Below are 19624 nucleotides of genomic sequence, written 5' to 3'. Positions count from 1 at the left end.
AAGAAAATTAAAACAACAGCAATAATACACCACAAAATAACTATAATAAAGACATTTTTCTGAAAAAAAATTAATTCCAAGGTAGGATTTTATATGTCTTGTGAAAAGAATATCCAGAACAATTTTTCTTCTTAATGGAAATTTAAATTGTGCTAATGTGATGATAGAGTTGGGTAATATTATATAAGTGTTATTAAATTATATATTAAATATTTTAATTAGGGACTTTGTTAAGAAAACAAACCTTTACTAACTGACATGCCAATAAATTATTATTAAGTAATATATAGAGAAAATTAAAAATAATAGACATATATTTTGAACATAGATTTATGTCCGTAAGTACATTTGATTTTTGGGAGTCAAAGAGAGAGTACGGTGGGTAATTTACTTGTCTTACATGAAGCTGATCCTAATTGATCCTAGCACAAAATATGCCCCTTAAAAAGTGCCATGAGTTATTCTTTAATACAGACACAGGGGTAAGCATTCAGTACCACCTGGTGTAGTTCCAACACCTTGTCAAAACAACAAAACAATAACATTTTGATACCAAACAGTATTTGAACATTAATTTCTCAGAAAATTAAATAGATATATCTAGATTATCAGATTTAAAAGAATGTAACTCATTTAACTATGCTTACTCCAAAGTTTACTTACATTATTAACTAAAATAAATCGTATTATTCAGAAAAAATTTGAAAGAATATGTTCAAAAATATTTAGGGAGATTGTACATAGTCTTTTGGGGGGGGTGAATCATAGACAGATATGCTTCAGGAGCTACTCTTAACACTGGGCTCAGGGATCTCTTCTGACCATGTGTAGTGCCAGGTTTTCTATTGGCAAGAGCTTTAACCTAATGAGAGTGTTTGGAAAAAAGAAATGCACATCCTCTCATGCTCATTGAGTGGAGGTCAGTTGCCATGAAAACTAAGTGACGTTTGAAAGTTATATGTACACTTTTATGCTTCAACACCAAAGCATGAAATCAGGCAACAGTGGCACCAACACTTGAGTTAATAATTGTTTTCTCTTTAGAAAATAGTTTTTTTTTTAAATTATAGGGTACTGTAGGTAAAACTTTACTTGATAAAAATGGTGAAAACAACTTTTTTTTTTTGTTTTTGGGCCACACCCTGCAACGCTCAGGGGATACTCCTAGCTCTATGCTCAGAAATTGTCCCTGGCAGGCTCAGGGGACCATATGGGATGCTGGGATTCGAACCACTGTCCTTCTGCATGCAAGGCAAAGGCTCTACCTCCATGCTATCTCTTCGGCACCCTGAAAACAATATTTTTAACTATTGTTTAAATTTATTTGTGAGACACAATTTGCTATAGTGTTTCCCTTGGTTTCATATTTAGATATTGTTCCTGGTGCTATTCAACCATTTGGTGACAGGAAAAGAACTCTTAATCCAGACCATTGAGCCATGTCCCTGGTCAAAATTTTCACTCTCTTTCTCTGTCTCTCTCCTCTCTCTCTATATATATAATATATATAATTGCTATATATGTCATAGATATTTGTATTATATTAATTATATATTATTATATTATATGGATGTACAAACAACTGACTATATATAGTCAGAGATCTATGTTACATATTTTATGATATATCTACTCTATATCTTATACATCTAAAAATTTTAAGAACTTTACCACTACTTTTTTCTTTTTTTTTCTTTTTTTGGTTTTTGGGCACAACCAGTGACGCTCAGTGGCTATTCCTGACTATGTGCTCAGAAAATGCTCCTGGCTTGGGGGTCCATATGGGATGCCAGGGGATGGAACCGCTGTCTATCCTAGGCTAGCAGACACATTACCGCTTGTGCCATGCTAGGGCCCCAACATTACATTTTTAATGTATCCCTAGACTCGTTTGTGTTGTCATGAATCTTAGTCTAAATGATATAAAATATAGAAGATAAAAAAGAGTATACACTGCAGAGATCTTACATGTCTTGATCAATTCTGGTTCTACTAAAATTGGTGGTGTGATATAAACACATATATTCTGGACTCAATATCAGTTCCTCTTCTTTTGAAAAGCTACAACTTGGCAGCTATTCTTTAGACAAGAAATTTTGAAGATTAATTTTTGAAAGAAACCATTAACAAGGATACATACTTGAGTCATAAACATTGGTGATTTCTAGTCAATATACTTTTGTCCACTCACTTGAAATGATAATTATAAAAATTTGATCCAATACAGAAACAAACTTATCGCAAATTTAAATTATAGTATTCCTTAGCACTACATGTGACCAGGAACCTATCTCACTTCCATACTTAGAGCTTTTAGCTGGCTTTATATGTTTAATATTGGATCTAACACTCTGGGGAAAATAATAATAAGTAATCGGGGTTTCTCTGTACTTGATGATGATTTATTGGTACTTTGGAGTACACTGAGGTGGGAGTAGACTTTACTATTGATTTTTCAGAGAAATAATAGTAGTTCTATCTAAAATAGGTATGTGAATATATATATATTATTTTTTGTTTATTTTTGGGGGAGCCACACCTGGTGATACTCCTGGTTATGCATGCAAAAATTGTTCCTGGCTTTGGGGACCATATGGGACATCGGGGGATTGAACCACATTTCATTCCAGATTAGAGTGTGGAAGGCAAACGCCCCACTACTTGTGCCACTGATCCAGGATGTGAATATAATCTGTATACACATGATATACATATTATTATATTATCATATACATATTATATTATTATATTCACATATGCAATTTATACACTTATTTTATATATATAATAGTATGCATTGTCAGAGAAAAACAATATTATTATGTATATATTATATATACAGATTACATATATATAGTAAATATAGTATTTGTATATATACTCCATAGTTATTATAGTATTCTTTATATATAATATATACAGTCTTGTCTATATATAGATAATAATATAGACAATAATATATATAGATATTAACTATTATATATAACATATATAGACATACATGCAAACAGATGATAGATAGATAGATAGATAGATAGATAGATAGATAGATAGATAGATAGATAGATTGATAAAGAAGTCAGCTGTGGTAATGCTCAGATCAATCAGTGCTGAGAGACAATAAAACTATGCTAAGCAGGACATGCCGTATATGAAAATGAACAAAACATACACTTAACCCCTTGTGCTTTTGGCTTCATATAATGCTATATTTTTAACAAAAGCAAAATTTAAATAAAATTGCCATATTAGTTAAAATAAACATTGTCGTTGAAAATATAACAAGATTGGGGCCGGGCGGTGGCGCTGGAGGTAAGGTGCCTGCCTTGCCTGCGCTAGCCTAGGACGGACCGCGGTTCGATCCCCTGGCGTCTCATATGGTCCCCCAAGAAGCCAGGAGCAACTTCTGAGCGCATAGCCAGGAGTAACCCCTGAGCGTCACAGGGTGTGGCCCAAAAATCAAAAAAAAAAAGAAAATATAACAAGATTTTTAAAAAATTTTGTATTCCAAATCTAGTACAAAGAGAATAAATATAATATTAAAAATAAAAAAATATTTGTCTAGAGAAAGGCCATAGAAAATTACAAGGGAGAAATAAAAATATAGTGGATAAAATAACAAAATATTTCTTAATATATTGAAAATCTAAAAACAGTTTCATAATTAAATGCACTTGCTACATAGTCAGAAATGTGGATTAAAAGAATTAATAGAATGATACATCATTGCTGAATTACAAATCATTAAAATATTTAGGACAGTCAAGATTTGCATTGCAATTAAAAGGAAATCTTTCCAAAAATTTCCAGAATCAAATAGCTTCACCATTGATTTTTCCAAACATATGAAGAAATAATTTCTTTCTCAAACACATTAAAAATATAGACAAGAAAGGAATACATCTGAGCTAATATTTTGAGGATAGAATTATCCTAATTAATTTATGGGAAGAGGATTCTGTAAGATAATGAATTCATGCCAATATTAAGAGGATCTTAGTTACAGAAATTTCCAATAAATGTCAGTAAATGAAATTTATCTGTATGATATAAAGACTAAAAAAAAATTCAAAAGAAAAATTTGAAGATACCTGTCATTGGCTGTAGTGAATATACTGGAGATCCTTTACTTGTTACACAGAATTTCCAAAGAACTATCTGGAACAGATTGTGAGCATAGCCTAGTATAACCCTCCATGCCAAAATATGGTCAAGAGTGATCAATGGTTATTGATGGTAGTATATTTAACTTGTATGTATGAGGCAGTGGGTTTGAATACCAGAGCGGAAAACAATATTTTAGGGGTACAAAGATTCATCGCCCTCTTAGAAAATGATACATCATGCTAAAAGTTAATGAAGAATAAAGATTATATCATCATTTCAAGTGAGGCACAAAATTATTATTTGACATTATTCAAAGCAAGGGAGAGTTGGAATAAGAGAAAAATAGAGTTTATAGGGCTACAAAACAATATGATAACTAAAATAATCTCTTTATGGCATCATACATTTTAACTCAATGTATAATAGCAAAAGTGAACTCTAATATTAATTTTGGAACTTAGATGATTATTATGTGTCATTTTGGATTCAAAAATGCAGCACAGATATAATTGGATGAAAATGTTGATAATGTAGGAGTATGAAAGTGTGGTATTATAGAGTAGGGACAAGTGAAATCTTTGAACGTTCCTGTAATTTTTTCTAAGAGCATAAAACTGCACTTAAAATTTTTGAGAAGAATAATTGAGAAAATTTTCAGTGTAATGAGAAGTCAGGAAAATGGGATGTGGGAAAGAATTAATAATAATGTGGAGAGGGGCATGAAATAGATCTCAGGAATAATTTTCAAATATTCATTTACAATGGAGGTATATGTTCAGAGAGTGAAACATGGGAAAAATTGAAACAATCTAGAGATGTTGAATATCATGAAGTGACAGTAAATTACATCTTCAGAAATTTATCAGGAAGGTATATTTTATCATTCTTAGATTCAAAAATCTAAAAGTTAGGTCAGATCTATGGGAAACAGTTATATTAAAGTTTATTTCATACTTTATGCCAATTGGTTTCTTTTGTATAGAATAATAAACATACATGTATATTCCATGTATGTATAAATATGTATAAAATGTATAAATGTATAAATATGATTGTCTTTTTATAATACATAGTATAGCATGTTATATGATTGTAATGGTTCTATGTAATATTTTTAAGCCTTAAGAAAGATAGCAGTATGTATTCAATAGAAATGTACCAAATCAGAAAGTAAATGCTATTTCTTTAGGCTATGTATATTTTTCTAATGTTGAAAATAGACATCTCCACTAAAATTTTTGACTTTTTCACTGAATAAATTAAAACATTTTTCTGTGTTGGAGCAATAGTGGTAGGGTGTTTGCCTTGCAGGCAGCTAAGCCAGGTTTAATTCCCTGCTTCCATAGGTTCTCGATTCTGCAGGAGTGTTTTCTGAGCACAGAGGCTCACCAGAAGTAACCCTAAGTATAGTCCAAAAGTATAACCTGGGTATAACCCAAAACCCAAGAAATGATAAAAGTAAAAATAAAACTAAATAAAACATTTTTCCAACCGAGCATTATTTATTTCCCAAACAAAGCTTAGTTGTTTTGTAAAACTATAAACTATTTACATGACACTTAATATTTTTAAAATTGTAGGCTATTTAATATAAAATATTTAAATATAAATGATCTTTTAGAAGATATAAATAATATCAATTGTGTCTTTTAGTCTTTAAAAGACTGTACTTTTATAATTTGTCACAATATGGATGAATCTAGAAGATATTATGCTAAATGAATGAGTTAGTTAAAGAAAAATAATTCTTATTTAATTCCATTCATTTGTGGTTTTTAAAATTGAACTTGTGGAAACAGCAGAAGGTGACTGTCAGGCCAGTATAAGCAGGGAGATAGACCAAAAATAGCATTTGCAATCAATATTTATATTTTAGGCTGAAATAACAAAAGTCCCCAAGTTTTATTAAAAGTTTTATTAAAATGGGGTCCGAGGCAGTGGTGCAAGTGGTAAGGCATCCGTCTGCCTTGCCCACACTAGCCTAGGACTGACCGCAGTTCGATCTCCTCGGTGTCCCATATGGTCCCCCAAGCCAGGAGCAATTTCTCAGTGCATAGCGAGAAGTAACTCCTGAGGGTCATCAGGTGTGGTTCCCCCCCAAAAGAAGTTTTATTAAAATTTTCTGTTTTGTAAGGAACATATTAAAAATACCCATTTTCTTAGAATTTTGGGGGGTTTTGCCCTGTGGCTATACCTTGTGCTGCTCAGAGGTTCCTCCTGGATCTGCACTCAGAGGTTAACTTTGAAGGTGCTCAGGAACAATTTCGGATACAAAGAACCCAAGTGATCCCATTGCAAGGGAAGCAACCACCAGAGCACTGCTTTCTTGCTCCCAGTCCTTAAAAATAACACTTGATATCTTCTTGCTATTTCATTTATTTAGTGTTGTGACACTTAAGGATTCAACCAGAACTTTATCTGATATTACTTGTATTATTATTTACTTAATTACTCCCTAACAACAGGAAGTTGTTTTTAGAGACTGAAAACATTTTATATGACCTTTTATAACCATTTAAAAAGGGGGTTTGTATTGCTGAAAGGCTATGGCAAAGTAGAGTATTTCTAATATTCTTGTCTACTTTGGGTTGCACTGATGGTTTAAAGGTTTTAAGCAGAGCTATTCTGGTTACCAATTGGACATGAGAAAATACATGGGAAGAAAGCAAAGGATAATACTATTGACAATAAATCACTTTCAAGTCACTATATCTGATATACTCTACTGATTATTCATGCTATTCATACTTATAGAGGAAAGTGAGTATTAGAAGTGCTGTTATTTTAGAATAGCAATAAAATATTTGACATTGACTTAATAGCAAAAAAGTTTAATATCCCACATAAACGTAATATGGAATAAGTTTTCACATGTATAAATGTTTTAATTTTTTTTTTTTGGTTTTTGGGTCACACGTGGCAGCGCTTAGGGGTCACTCCTGGCTCCAGGCTCAGAAATCACTGCTGGCAGGCTCGGGGGACCATATGGGATGCCGGGATTCAAACCACTGGCCTTCTGCACGCAATGCAAATGCCTTATCTTCATGCTATCTCTCCGGCCCCAATATAAATATTTTAATTAAGTAATGCAATTTTAATATGATCTTAATAAGCAAAATGTATATATATTTATAGTTGAGAAGAAAATGAAAATGAATTTTTATTTTGTTTAGGGACAAATAAAATGTGCATTGTCATTTCTTTAGACCTTGCTTATAATAGAGCAACATAATGTTGAATGACAAAAAGGAAATAAAGGCTTTAAGACTCTAAAATTGGTAAAGAAACAATTTATCATCATACTTATAATTTTCATAATGAAAACATAGAGTATAGAGATAAATTGCTATTATTAATTATTATGATTAGAAATGTTCTGTGCATAATATATTTTAAAATAAAAATGTTTATATATCAGCAAAAAGCATTTAAAATATATGAACGATAATTTATAGAAGAAGCAATTATTTTAAAGTGTCCCAGAATAACTAACTATAGTAGTTCAATAAATTTCTGGAAAGCATTAAAACTTTATCGGAAGATATTAAAAATAAATACTACATTGAAACATATAAACATATTTAATGGAGGAAATATTCTAAGTATGGGAATCATTCTCATATTACTCCATATATTTCTCAAAATATTTAATAAATTAATACAATCTTTTAAAAAGTATGACCATTCATGTTCAAAATTAAATTTAAAAATAAATTGCATAATCATCAAAAATATTTTGTAAATCAATAGGCTGATCTATCAGTATTAAAATTTAATATAAAACTCTTGTGACTAAGATAATAATATTCTCGGTAAAATTGTATGTCACTAGGAATATTCTATAATTAAAAACAATGAAATTCCAACTCATGTCCAAAAGCTAACCAATGTTTAGGAGTTAGTTCCCAAACAAGATACAGAAACATGGAACTTTTAAATTGAAAATATTGTCATTAAATAGATGGTTTAAATGATAGTACAACAGGTAGTGCACTTGTTTTGCATGTTGCCTGCCATGGTTCAATCCCTATCACTCTCTATAGGATCCCCAAAACCCATCAGAGTCAACCCTGAGCAAAGAGCCAGGAGTAAGTCCCAAGTACGAGCAGGTAGAGTTCAACACAGAAAACAAAGTCATTACATAGGTATAAGTTGTCAAATAATTTGGCAATAGTAAGTTTCAAGATTCAATTGTCATATGACCTTGCAATTTCAGCTCAAGTGATAGACCACAGAAATTCTTTCACATATTTATTCCAGATGGCAAAGATAAATTAGAATGTTTCTAGTTATGCTGTTATTTTAATAGTGAGAAAACCATGATGGAAACATTTATCTCATATCTGTAGTATTCATGCAAAATCTAATGTCATTCTTTTAATGAACTTAAACTGAATAACAACAAAATACATAAATATAAAAGTATAATAGTAATCAAAAAATAATTCCATGTATTACCTGTACAAGGATAGTTTTTATAAAAATTTATTTGTAGTTAACAATAATGCATTGGTTTTTAAAGGTATACTGAGGGGGCTGGTGTGATAGAGTGCTTGCCTTGCATGTGGCCATCCAGTTTTCAAATCTTCGTAACCCTGATGCTATCCCAAGCACTACCAGGAGCAATCAGGATGTTGCCACTGAGCATTTCTGGGGGTATCCCAAGACCCAAAACACAACAAAAAAGCTATATTGGGAATATATAGGTTTCTTATTAAGTTTTCAGGCATTCCAATTGCATTTCATATGAATAATAGTCACATATAAACTTTTTTTCAATTCTTTTTTTATTTAAACAACTTTATTACATACATGATTGTGTTTGGGTTTCAGTCATGTAAAGAATACCACCCATCACCAGTGCAACATTCCCATCACCAATGTCCCAAATCTCCCTCCTCCCCACCCAACCCCCGCATGTACTCTAGACAGGCTTTCTATTTCCCTCGTACATTCTCATTATTAGGATAGTTCAAAACGTAGTTATTTCTCTAACTAAACTCATCCCTGTTTGTGGTAAGCTTCATGAAGTGAGCTGTAACTTCCAGCTCTTTTCTCTTTTGTGTCTGAAAGTTATTATTGCAAGAATGTCTTTCATTTTTTTTTAAAACCCATAGATGAGTGAGACCATTCTGCGTCTTTCTCTCTCTCTTAGACTTATCACTTAGCATAATAGATTCCATGTACATCCATGTATAGGAGAATTTCATGACTTCATCTCTCCTGACAGCTGCATAATATTCCATTGTGTATATGTACCACAGTTTCTTTAGCCATTCGTCTGTTGAAGAATATCTTGGCTGTTTCCAGAGTCTTGCTATGGGCCAGCAAAATATTTAATAAAATTGTTGACAAATCTCAAAAATAATATCAATAACAACACAATAATTGTGGGAGACCTCAACACGGCATTGTCAACACTTGACATTTCAACCAGACTGAAACCCAACAAGAATATACTAGACCTGAAAAGAGAAATGGAAGAAAGAGGCCTAGTAGATATATACAGGGCACTCAACCCCCAGAAGCCGGATACACATTCTTCTCTAATGTATATGGTACATTCTCCAGGATAGACTACATGCTAGCACATAAAACATACCTCCATAATATCAAGAGGATAGAAATTTTGCAAGCTACCTTCACTGACCACAAAGCCCTGAAATTATATGTAAACTACAAAAAGACACAGAAGAAAAACTTTAATACCTGAAAGTTATACAGCCTAATACTGAATAACCAGTGGGTCTGAGATGAAATCAAAGAGAAAATCAAAACCTTCCTAGAAACAAATGACAATGGAGAACACAAACACATATAAACTTTTCAATTAAAATGTTTAATTAAAAAGAAATTGTTAAAATAATTTTAAAACTTATTTTAATAAACATTTTTATAATATAAATTATAATTATATTAATTATAATTATAATTAATTATAATTTTATAATATAATTTAATTATAATTATAATTATATATATTATATATTATATATATAATTAATTATAATTATAATTTTATAATATAATTTAAAATTAACCCTGTATTCTTGCAAGATTTATGTATCTATTAAAATACATTTTTTTTTTTTTTGGTTTTTGGGCCACACCCGTTTGATGCTCAGGGGTTACTCCTGGCTATGTGCTCAGAAATCGCCCCTGGCTTGGGGGGACCATATGGGACGCCGGGGGATCGAACCGCGGTCCTTCCTTGGCTAGCGCTTGCAAGGCAGACACCTTACCTCCAGCGCCACCTACCCGGCCCCTAAAATACATTTTTATTCAATATTAATATTATATAATTTTAAATGAACCCCCTTGTAAACAAATTTGTAAAGAACAATAGTTTTATCTGAATTTGCAAGGGCTTTGCATCTTTATCCTTAAAAATTTCTATGTTGAAAAAAATTCCTGAGGCGAGAAAGCAAAATTTCAGCATTCATATAATTTTATTAAAGATTATTAAAGACTGATAAATTAAGCAGCGCAACACAAATGATTCTTTAATATCCTGAAATCAATGATAGAATTTTAATAACAACCAGCCCTTGAACTTAGTGTACAAAGTCATACTGACTTACATTCTTTTCTTTTGCCTTTTTAGTAGTATCATAGCTACAAAAACTTGATATATGAGCTTATGTGAACTAGCCTTGACATGGTAACTACAAAACATAACGAACATGCTTTGGCAAACCTTGGTACACACAGGTCACTTTGTCAAGCGATTTTGTTAAAAGATCGTGATGATAGTATTGGATTCAAAAAATTATGATAGAGCAGCTGCTGTCTAAAAGGAATTTTCCCTATTATACTGAGACTGGCAAGTTTTGCCTTCTTGTCAAGCTGTTTGAAAAGAAGTGCTGCATTTCTAATTGGCTAATACTGGAAAACTCCATTTGAAAAAGGCACCTGACTATTAAAATCTATTAAAATCTTGAGTCACTTCCACTACTAATGAATGAAAGGTTGTGAAAAAAAATACTCAAGATATTTCAAATAATTATATTTGTAAAAAAAAAAACTACTAAACTACTTATTTTTCAAATCAGGATATTAGCTCTCAATTGCACCATCTGTAACTAGTGTAAAAATGTATTGTAAAACATTTTAAGGTGGTCCTATTATATTACTTTTTTTTTTTGGCTTTTGGGCCACACCCGGCGTTGCTCAGGGGTTACTCCTGGCTGTCTGCTCAGAAATAGCTCCTGGCAGGCACAGGGGACCATATGGGACACCGGGATTCGCACCAACCACCTTTGGTCCTGGATCGGCTGCTTGCAAGGCAAATGCCGCTGTGTTATCTCTCAGGGCCCATATTACTATTTTTAATTCTAGCAAAAATATAGCAAAAAGGTGATAGACAAATATTTCCACCATTATTTTATGTTTAGCTGTACTAATGATCGTCACCATCTTAATACAAAAATTCCTGAAGTCTGGGATAGTCCTCATTGAGAAAAAAAAATAGATGGGGCTTCATTGTTTAGTCAGCAAGAATCAGGTGGCTACAGTAGTAGATGTTGCCTGTAGTTTGGGTGGCTTAAAAATGTGTTCTTCTGGGGCCATAGCGGTGGCGCAAGCAATTAGGCATCTTCCTTATACATACTAGCCTAGGATGGATTGTGGTTCGATCCCCCAGCGTCCCATATGGTTCCCCAAGCCAGGTGTGATTTCTGAGCACATAGCCAGGAGCGTCACTGGGTGTGCCTCCCCCCCCAAAATGTGTTCTTCCCTAGTAAAGCTTTCAGAAGAGAGCAGTGCCTGACTGCAATTTTACAAATTCTTGAGTACATGGCAAACTATGTACAGACTCTTCACCAATAAGTATTGATCAGTAATAAATGTTTTTGTTTTAAGTTTCTAAGGTACTGATAACTTGTTCTGTAAAGGTTGGTAACTAAGAGAGACAACAGCCAGTGAGCTACACAGACTTTGCTTCTGAAGGCTGGATAAAGTTCCCCTAAAGGTAGATCATTATAGACAAGACAAGTTAGTAGATTGAAGGAGATCTGTGGTTACAGAATATGCCATGTAAGAACAGAGGCGTTTCCAAATACATTTAAGTTCAAATATTGAATAGGCACTAGATGCCAAAGACATGGTAGAGCTATATTATATGAACTTGTTTGCTAGAAACACGTCATTATATTGTAATCTCTGCATAAAGCTTGTTCTCTATGAAAACAGGAAAATGATAAAGTATGTTAGAAGGGAGCATTAGAATGTAAGTTTAGAATTAACTGCTGTTTTATTTCTTGCATTGCTTTAGACATGGGACATAAAGGGTGCATTCTGAGAAATACCTCAATGGTCACAAACTAAGGAATCTAATTGCACCCAGGGACTAATTATATCTGGGGACCTTTGGGCACCCAAATGGAATGCGAACTCCCTGCAGGCACAGGAACCCAATTGGAAGGCAGGCCATAAATCAATCTAGCCAGTGAATTCTTTGAAATCTAACTAGCTGGCACCTGGATTCTTCCTTCACTAACCAGTTTACTTCTAAGCAATGATGCAATATGTAGCCAATCCATTCTAAAACGGTATAAAAGTAAAAATATAAGATGAGCAGGGGTCACCACTCGACAAAGGTGTGGCCCCCTGCATGCTCCCTTGCCTCTTTACATTACTGGATTCTTCTCCTCATGGTCTTTGTGGGATGGATCTCGAGTCTAGAGCTAGCAAATAATTTCTTATCAGAAAAGAACAAATTATGCTTATTGCAGACTAAATTTTACTTCCTTTATATCCATTCATGTGCGTGTGTGTAGTGGACATGCTTGTAGTGATTGTAAACTAAATTTAGTTTTGTTATCAGATATTTTTGAGGGTGTTCACAAGATCATGTAGTATCTGAGACTGAATGGTCACCGATGTTGAGCATGTTCTCCAACTTTGGAACTATGTGGCTCATCTTACTCCTCTTTTTTGAATGCATTTTTATTCCGTAGACACACCATGCTCGTTAGTTTTCATATTGTTTTTGAGTGTAAAGGATGGAATTGACTATTATGGCAGACATTTTATATTCAAAGATCTTTAATATTTACTATTTATGCAAAAATTATTGCTGATTTCAGGGCTAAAATATGAAATGCATAAAAATATATATCCCTCATATATCTTATATATCCATTGCAAAATTTTAAATTTGGATACACAGAGACAGTATAGCAGGTAGGGTGCTTGCCTGGCAAGTCACTGACCTGGGTCCATGCCTGGCACTGTATATAGTCCCAGGATCCCCCTCAGGAGTGACTCTGAGCATTATATAGTAAGAAACACATGCAAAAAGAAATAAATTTTATATAATTATATATTTATTTAAATGTTAATAAGTTAGAAAATTATTCATAAGATTTATTTTAATACAAATCACAGAAGTTTCTCTGTTAAGGCACAGGAGACATATTAACTGTAGGAACATAAAAATATAACTTAAAAAGTGAGAACTGATGTTTTATAATTTGCACAAAGCAATTAATAAGTTTTTCTAGAAATAAATAAGTGATTTTAACATATTTAGACATACAGCATTTTAATATGCTAATAACTAATATAACATAACATAATATATTATATTATATTGTATTGTATTATATTATAATAATGTTGATATAATATAAGTATTAATATAATAATGTATATATAATATAACATGACTTGATACATGTTGAATGTTTGAGATTTTATTTGTTCATTTTTGTTTTCTTGTTTTCTTGTTTGATTTTTGGGAGCATGAAACTTGGTTGTGATCACGCAGGGCTCATTTCTGGCATTGCTAAGGGAGCATAATCTGGTTTGATAGATAGAACTTTTCAGGCAAGGCAAGTACCTCATCCACTATTTTTCTTTGATTTCTTTGTTTGTTTTGGGGCCAGATCTAATGGTGTTCAGGGTTTACTCCTTGTTCTGAGCTCAAAAACCACAATTTGTAGGCTCAAGGGACCATACATGGTACTAGAAATTAATTGTGGATGAACTACATGCAAAGAAAATGCTATACTCACTCTACTATTGCTCTGCCTCAACATCTCTGAATTTTTTAACTCTGTGCATACATGTGTGATACAGTTTGCATGAGAGTGTACGTGTGAGAGAAAATCTCAAATAGGATACTTATAAATATTTTTTCATATTAAAATGAGTAACAATACACTTTTCCTTTTTGTTATTGTTTTTGGTTGTTTGAGGGGGTACACCTGGCAGTGCTTAGGGGTTACACCTGACTCTGCACTCAAACATCATTCCTAGCAAAAGTGGAGGACTATACGACATGCCTGAATCAAACCTGGATCTACCCAGGTAGGCTGTATGCACAGCAAAGGCCCTACCGCTGTTCATCTCTTTGGCCCTGCAATACAATTTTCTTCTTTGTTTTTGGTTTTCTTTTGTGGGGGACACACCTGGATCTGTGCTCAAAAATCACTCTAGCAGCTCTGGGGAATCACCATATGGGATGCTGGAGACTGATTCCAGGTTGGCTCCATGCAAAACAAACACCCTACCCACTGTGCTATGGTCCAACCCTTACACCTTCTTCTTAAAGAATAAACTAAATAGGGCCCAGAGAGATAGCACAGCGGCGTTTGCCTTGCAAGCAGCCGATCCAGGACCAAAGGTGGTTGGTTCGAATCCCGGTGTCCCATATGGTCCCCTGTGCCTGCCAGGAGCTATTTCTGAGCAGACAGCCAGGAGTAACCCCTGAGCACCGCCGGGTGTGGCCCAAAAACCAAAAACCAAAAAAAAAAAAAAAAAGAATAAACTAAATAAAAAGCAGACTTTTAGACATGACAGATTTAATTTAATATTTTATACATAACTAACATTTTAATAAGCCAACAAAGTACATACCAGATATATGGCTAGAAAGATAATTTTGAAAACTATAGAGCTAGGAAAATATTTGGTAAATTAAATATATACAAATAGAAATATTAGAAAAATAACAATGAGCATTGAGAAAACTAATCAAATATTTCTGATTACATTAAAACTGACACAACCTTAAAATGAATGCCAGCCAACTAAAAAATAATTTTTTGATTTTTTCGGGCCACACCCATTTGATGCTCAGGGGTTACTCCTGGCTAAGTGCTCAGAAATTGCCCCTGATTTGGGGGGACCATACGGGACTTCGAGGGATCAAACCACAGTCTTTCCTTGGCTAGCGCTTGCAAGGCAGACACCTTACCTCTAGCTCCACCTCGCCGGCCCCACTAAAAAACAATTAGAATTGCAATTACAAAATATGTGGCTGCAATTTTCACAGAATGATACATATATAAAAGAGTATTAAAAAAGTATAATGCATATCTATATATGCTCTAATTTAGATGAATCATCTAAGTCTGTATAATAAGATATATAATCATTTTATAATCAATATTATTTCTGCATGGTAATGTTATGTAATACCTAATGCAATTTTGATTGAAGTTTAGATTGTGCTGGTGTTAAAAAATTGCATGATTTATTCAGACTCTCATCATCATTTTATAATAAAATAATTACAGAATGGAATAATTATGTTTTATCATGAGTAATGTTAATGTCTTAGAGAAATACTTATTTTTATCAGATTCTTAGTAAAACAGGTTTTGTATATAAAAATTTGGAAAAGTTTGTTTTAATAGTATTAGTTAATTTTTTAAAAAGTTGGAATATGTTGATCCCCAACTACTATCAGTAGTTATTCCTGAGTACAGAATTAGGTAGGCAAGTGTGTGTGATGAACTCTGTACAGGTGTGTGATGAAATTCTGCCCTTGCTCTCCTTGTTCCCCCAAATATGAATCTCTTTTCCCCATCTACAGGTATTTCAAAATAATGTATTATCTTTATTCTTCACACATATGCATATTAACTGATGGCCACTGATATTTATGAACAATTTTGATGTTTATTAAATGATGTTTATTAATAATTTGGAATTATCATAAAAATTCAAATAAAATTTTAGGAAGTATCTAAGAACACTATGAGACTATTATAACATTATAAGGATATTTTATGTTTGGAGTTATTTAAAATAATAATAACAAAGTGGATACCAAAGGGGGAAACTGAATTTGTTTGGAAATTGGAATATTCATAATTAGGAAAACATGGTTCCCTGGCTAAGAAGGAGGAGAACCAGGATAGAAGTAGAAACAATGATAAAAGCAAGAATTCAGAAACTCATAAAGCCAAAGCATTAAGGCTGTTCAGGGAAAGAGAAACAGGACAGGAAGAAGCAGGAAAAATAAAAGTTTTGCACTGATTATAAGTGAGAATGAATAGTTCAGAGCTGGCATAATCAGATGGGACTAAAAAGATGAGTTCAATTTGCAAGGAGAGTCTGGCATACAAATAAAATATGTTTGGCAACATATTCAAGGTCATTAAAATAGCTGAGCTTCATAAATCTGGATTTTGCCAGGATAATTATTCAGAGCTCCTCCTGTGTAAATCACTTTTAGTGAAAGGAGCTGGCATATATAACTATTTGTTAATAGTAGGTACAAACACAGGAAGGAATAGAACAAATGTAAAATCTGTAATTATATTTAGTTTAGTTTTAAACAATAGGTCCATGAAGGAGAACAATTGTTTCACAGAAATTAATCAATTCAAATGATATAACTTGGTACAAAATAAAATGTTAAATGTCTCACAATTATTGTTTACAGGTCTAGAGGACTTGTACTGAATTTCTTTACTTAATTGAAATACAAAATTTTTTTGTGAAATTGCTCAAGATGATCAAGTAAAAATATTAGGTATTATATATTGTACATGTATGTACATCAGTAATTCAGCGATGTGGGGCACCAGATTCATAGAGCCTGAAATAATGAGATGGGCTACGGACTGGCATTCAAATAGCATCTGTATTATAGCTCCTATTCTCTATAATCTCTCCTATTTTCTAAGTGTCTAACTTTGGGTGGCTATTAATATAAGGGTATTTAGTCGTAGGGCTGAAAAGAATGGAAAATAAAGCTAATAGATTGGGAATGGAACTAAAGCAGCTGCTGTAAGAAGACAGATGTCAAATATTAGCATAAGAAAACCAATGATATTTGCCTTTTGCAAAGAGAGGAAAAGCCAGTCAAAGTGAGGGAAGTCAGATAATTGCACAAGAAAACCAAGAATGTTTGCCTGCAACTTGGCCTAATTGTAACTTTGATACTGGGCAATGACGGGCTTATGTCCTTGTGGGCTGACTATCTTTTAGCAAGGTCATTAGCTTATTTTCTGGAGTTCTGTCATGGATAGCCATATCAGGAATGCTGGGTTTAGGATATGCTTAGACTGCAAAACACATTGTATGTGAATGCATATATCTGTGCAGATGGAGAGACTGAGAAAGAAGGAGGAGAAAGATGAACAAGAGATGGAGATGGAGATGGAGAATCAGGTAGAAATGGTAGGGGAAAATTGCAAAAAAATTCTGATATTAATAGGATTTAAAAATAATAATTTCATGCAAAGAGGAAAATAACTGATAAAAGTGAGTTACAAGTGTGAGCATGAATACAGCTGAAAGAAAGTAATGCAGTGTCCGGCTGCTAACCCAGAGGAGGAAATGGACCAAGAAGCATTTGATAATTCTTGGCACCCCTCTACTCTTAAGGTTTCTGTATTTCATTTGTTGATGTTTCTAATCCATTAGGACTTTGCTTTTTTGGCAAGGTAAGAACAGAGAAGTATTCATTGTGCCACAATAAGCAGAGTTTAAATAATTATATCTCAAAAGCGTTCCAAAAAAGATTACATTTTTTTGAATTAGAACAGGGTGTTGAAAATGCTTCTTGGTGTGGTGTTTCTCAGTTTGTATTTTCACATTAGCTAAGAAGTGTATGTTTTACACTAACTTATTCATGTTTTGTTAGACCCAAGTTGGTTTCATTTCTTAAACAGCAGAGTGCTCTGGAATTATTGCAGGTGGTTAATCAGATAAGGTTTTCTCCATTTAGGTTGACTTCAATATATTTGCAGTTCCTTTGTGTAGATGACAAAATGAACTACTTATCTTTTCTTGCTCGTTCCTTAAACACTACTAGCAAGTTGAGCATATATTTGATAAACTTTACAAATCTACTTGAAATGAATAAGAGGATTTTGTAAAGTACACTTTTATTATAAATTATGGAAGTAGATTTCTATAAAGCAAATTGGTCCAATGTTAGTATTTTTTCCTTGTTTAGACAATTTTCTTAAGTCAGATCCTCTTAACAAAATATAGTTTAAAAAATCACTCTTAATCCAAAATCCTCTGTCAAAGCCATTGTTCTAAAATATCTTAATTAATTCCTGTCTTCAGTTCTTACATTTCTTAGAAATAAATATTTTTCCAAATTTTATCATCCTAATTACTCTGGATAGTCTTCATATATTTCAGATAGGCCACTCAATTTTATTTAGAGATATGTGGACTGCTATGAAGAACCCTTTTGATCTTTGTAAAAGAAAAATATATGAAACAACTTCTAGGAAACCTTGAGTAGATGATAATCAGCAGGCATTTTGTTCTTAAAATTTGTTTCATTAATACAAGTTTAGAAACAAAGTAATTTCTATTAGTGCCAATACGACATTGATCAAAATTTAGACCTTCATTTTTATCAAGCTTGCTTATTTATTATGTTTTTTTTGGGCTCACACCTATGATGCTCAGGAATCACTCCTGGTGTACTCCTTGAGTATCCCATGGCATCGTGTTACTGGGCATAAAACCAAGTTCAGCAGAGTGCAGGACAAACAGTCTTTAGTGATTTACTCTTGCTTGCTTGACCCCTGATATTGATTTCTTATGAAAGATGGACTAGTAAAAAGCATGAACCCTCAACAACTTAAAAATGTAGAATGTAGCATCCATGGACTTTATCATTAAAAGACAAGTAAGGTTGGCCATGACTCATCACATGGACATGATCTGCAAGAATGAAGACACCTCTAGACATAATTACATACTTTGGTAAACAAGAGATAATATCTAGCATTTACCACTGGCTAATATATTATTTGAAGAATTATATAGATCAACTATTTTCTACATGCTTAATCTATATTAACTTTATAAATTTCATAGTGATTCCATGAATTTAGAACTTTGAGATATAAAGATAAGAAAATAACATAATAAGGTAAAAAATTCATGTGGATAATGAATGTGTGTATGCTACATAAACACCATAAAAATGGTTTCAGTACTGATATCATAAATATCTATAAGCAACATAGGACATTGAGTTCCAATATCCATCAAATGTAGGCCAGGAAGTCACTGCATGTGCTTCTTATTCTTTTTTTTTTAAATAATATCTTTATTTAAACATCTTTTTTTTTAAATTTTTTTTATTATTTTAATTATGACAACAAAGATGCAAAGAAAGAGGACAGGGTAAAGTTACAGTGGAAGCCCAATCACCCATAAACAGAATTCTCGGTAGTCCCATCGATGATATCCCAGCCTTGAACTTTCAGCCAAAGAACATTAAGAAAAACAAAACTGAACCCATGTACAA

Source organism: Suncus etruscus, chromosome 2, assembly GCF_024139225.1.
Source record: "Suncus etruscus isolate mSunEtr1 chromosome 2, mSunEtr1.pri.cur, whole genome shotgun sequence".
Taxonomy (NCBI): domain Eukaryota; kingdom Metazoa; phylum Chordata; class Mammalia; order Eulipotyphla; family Soricidae; genus Suncus; species Suncus etruscus.
Note: the sequence above shows the minus strand (reverse complement) of the source record.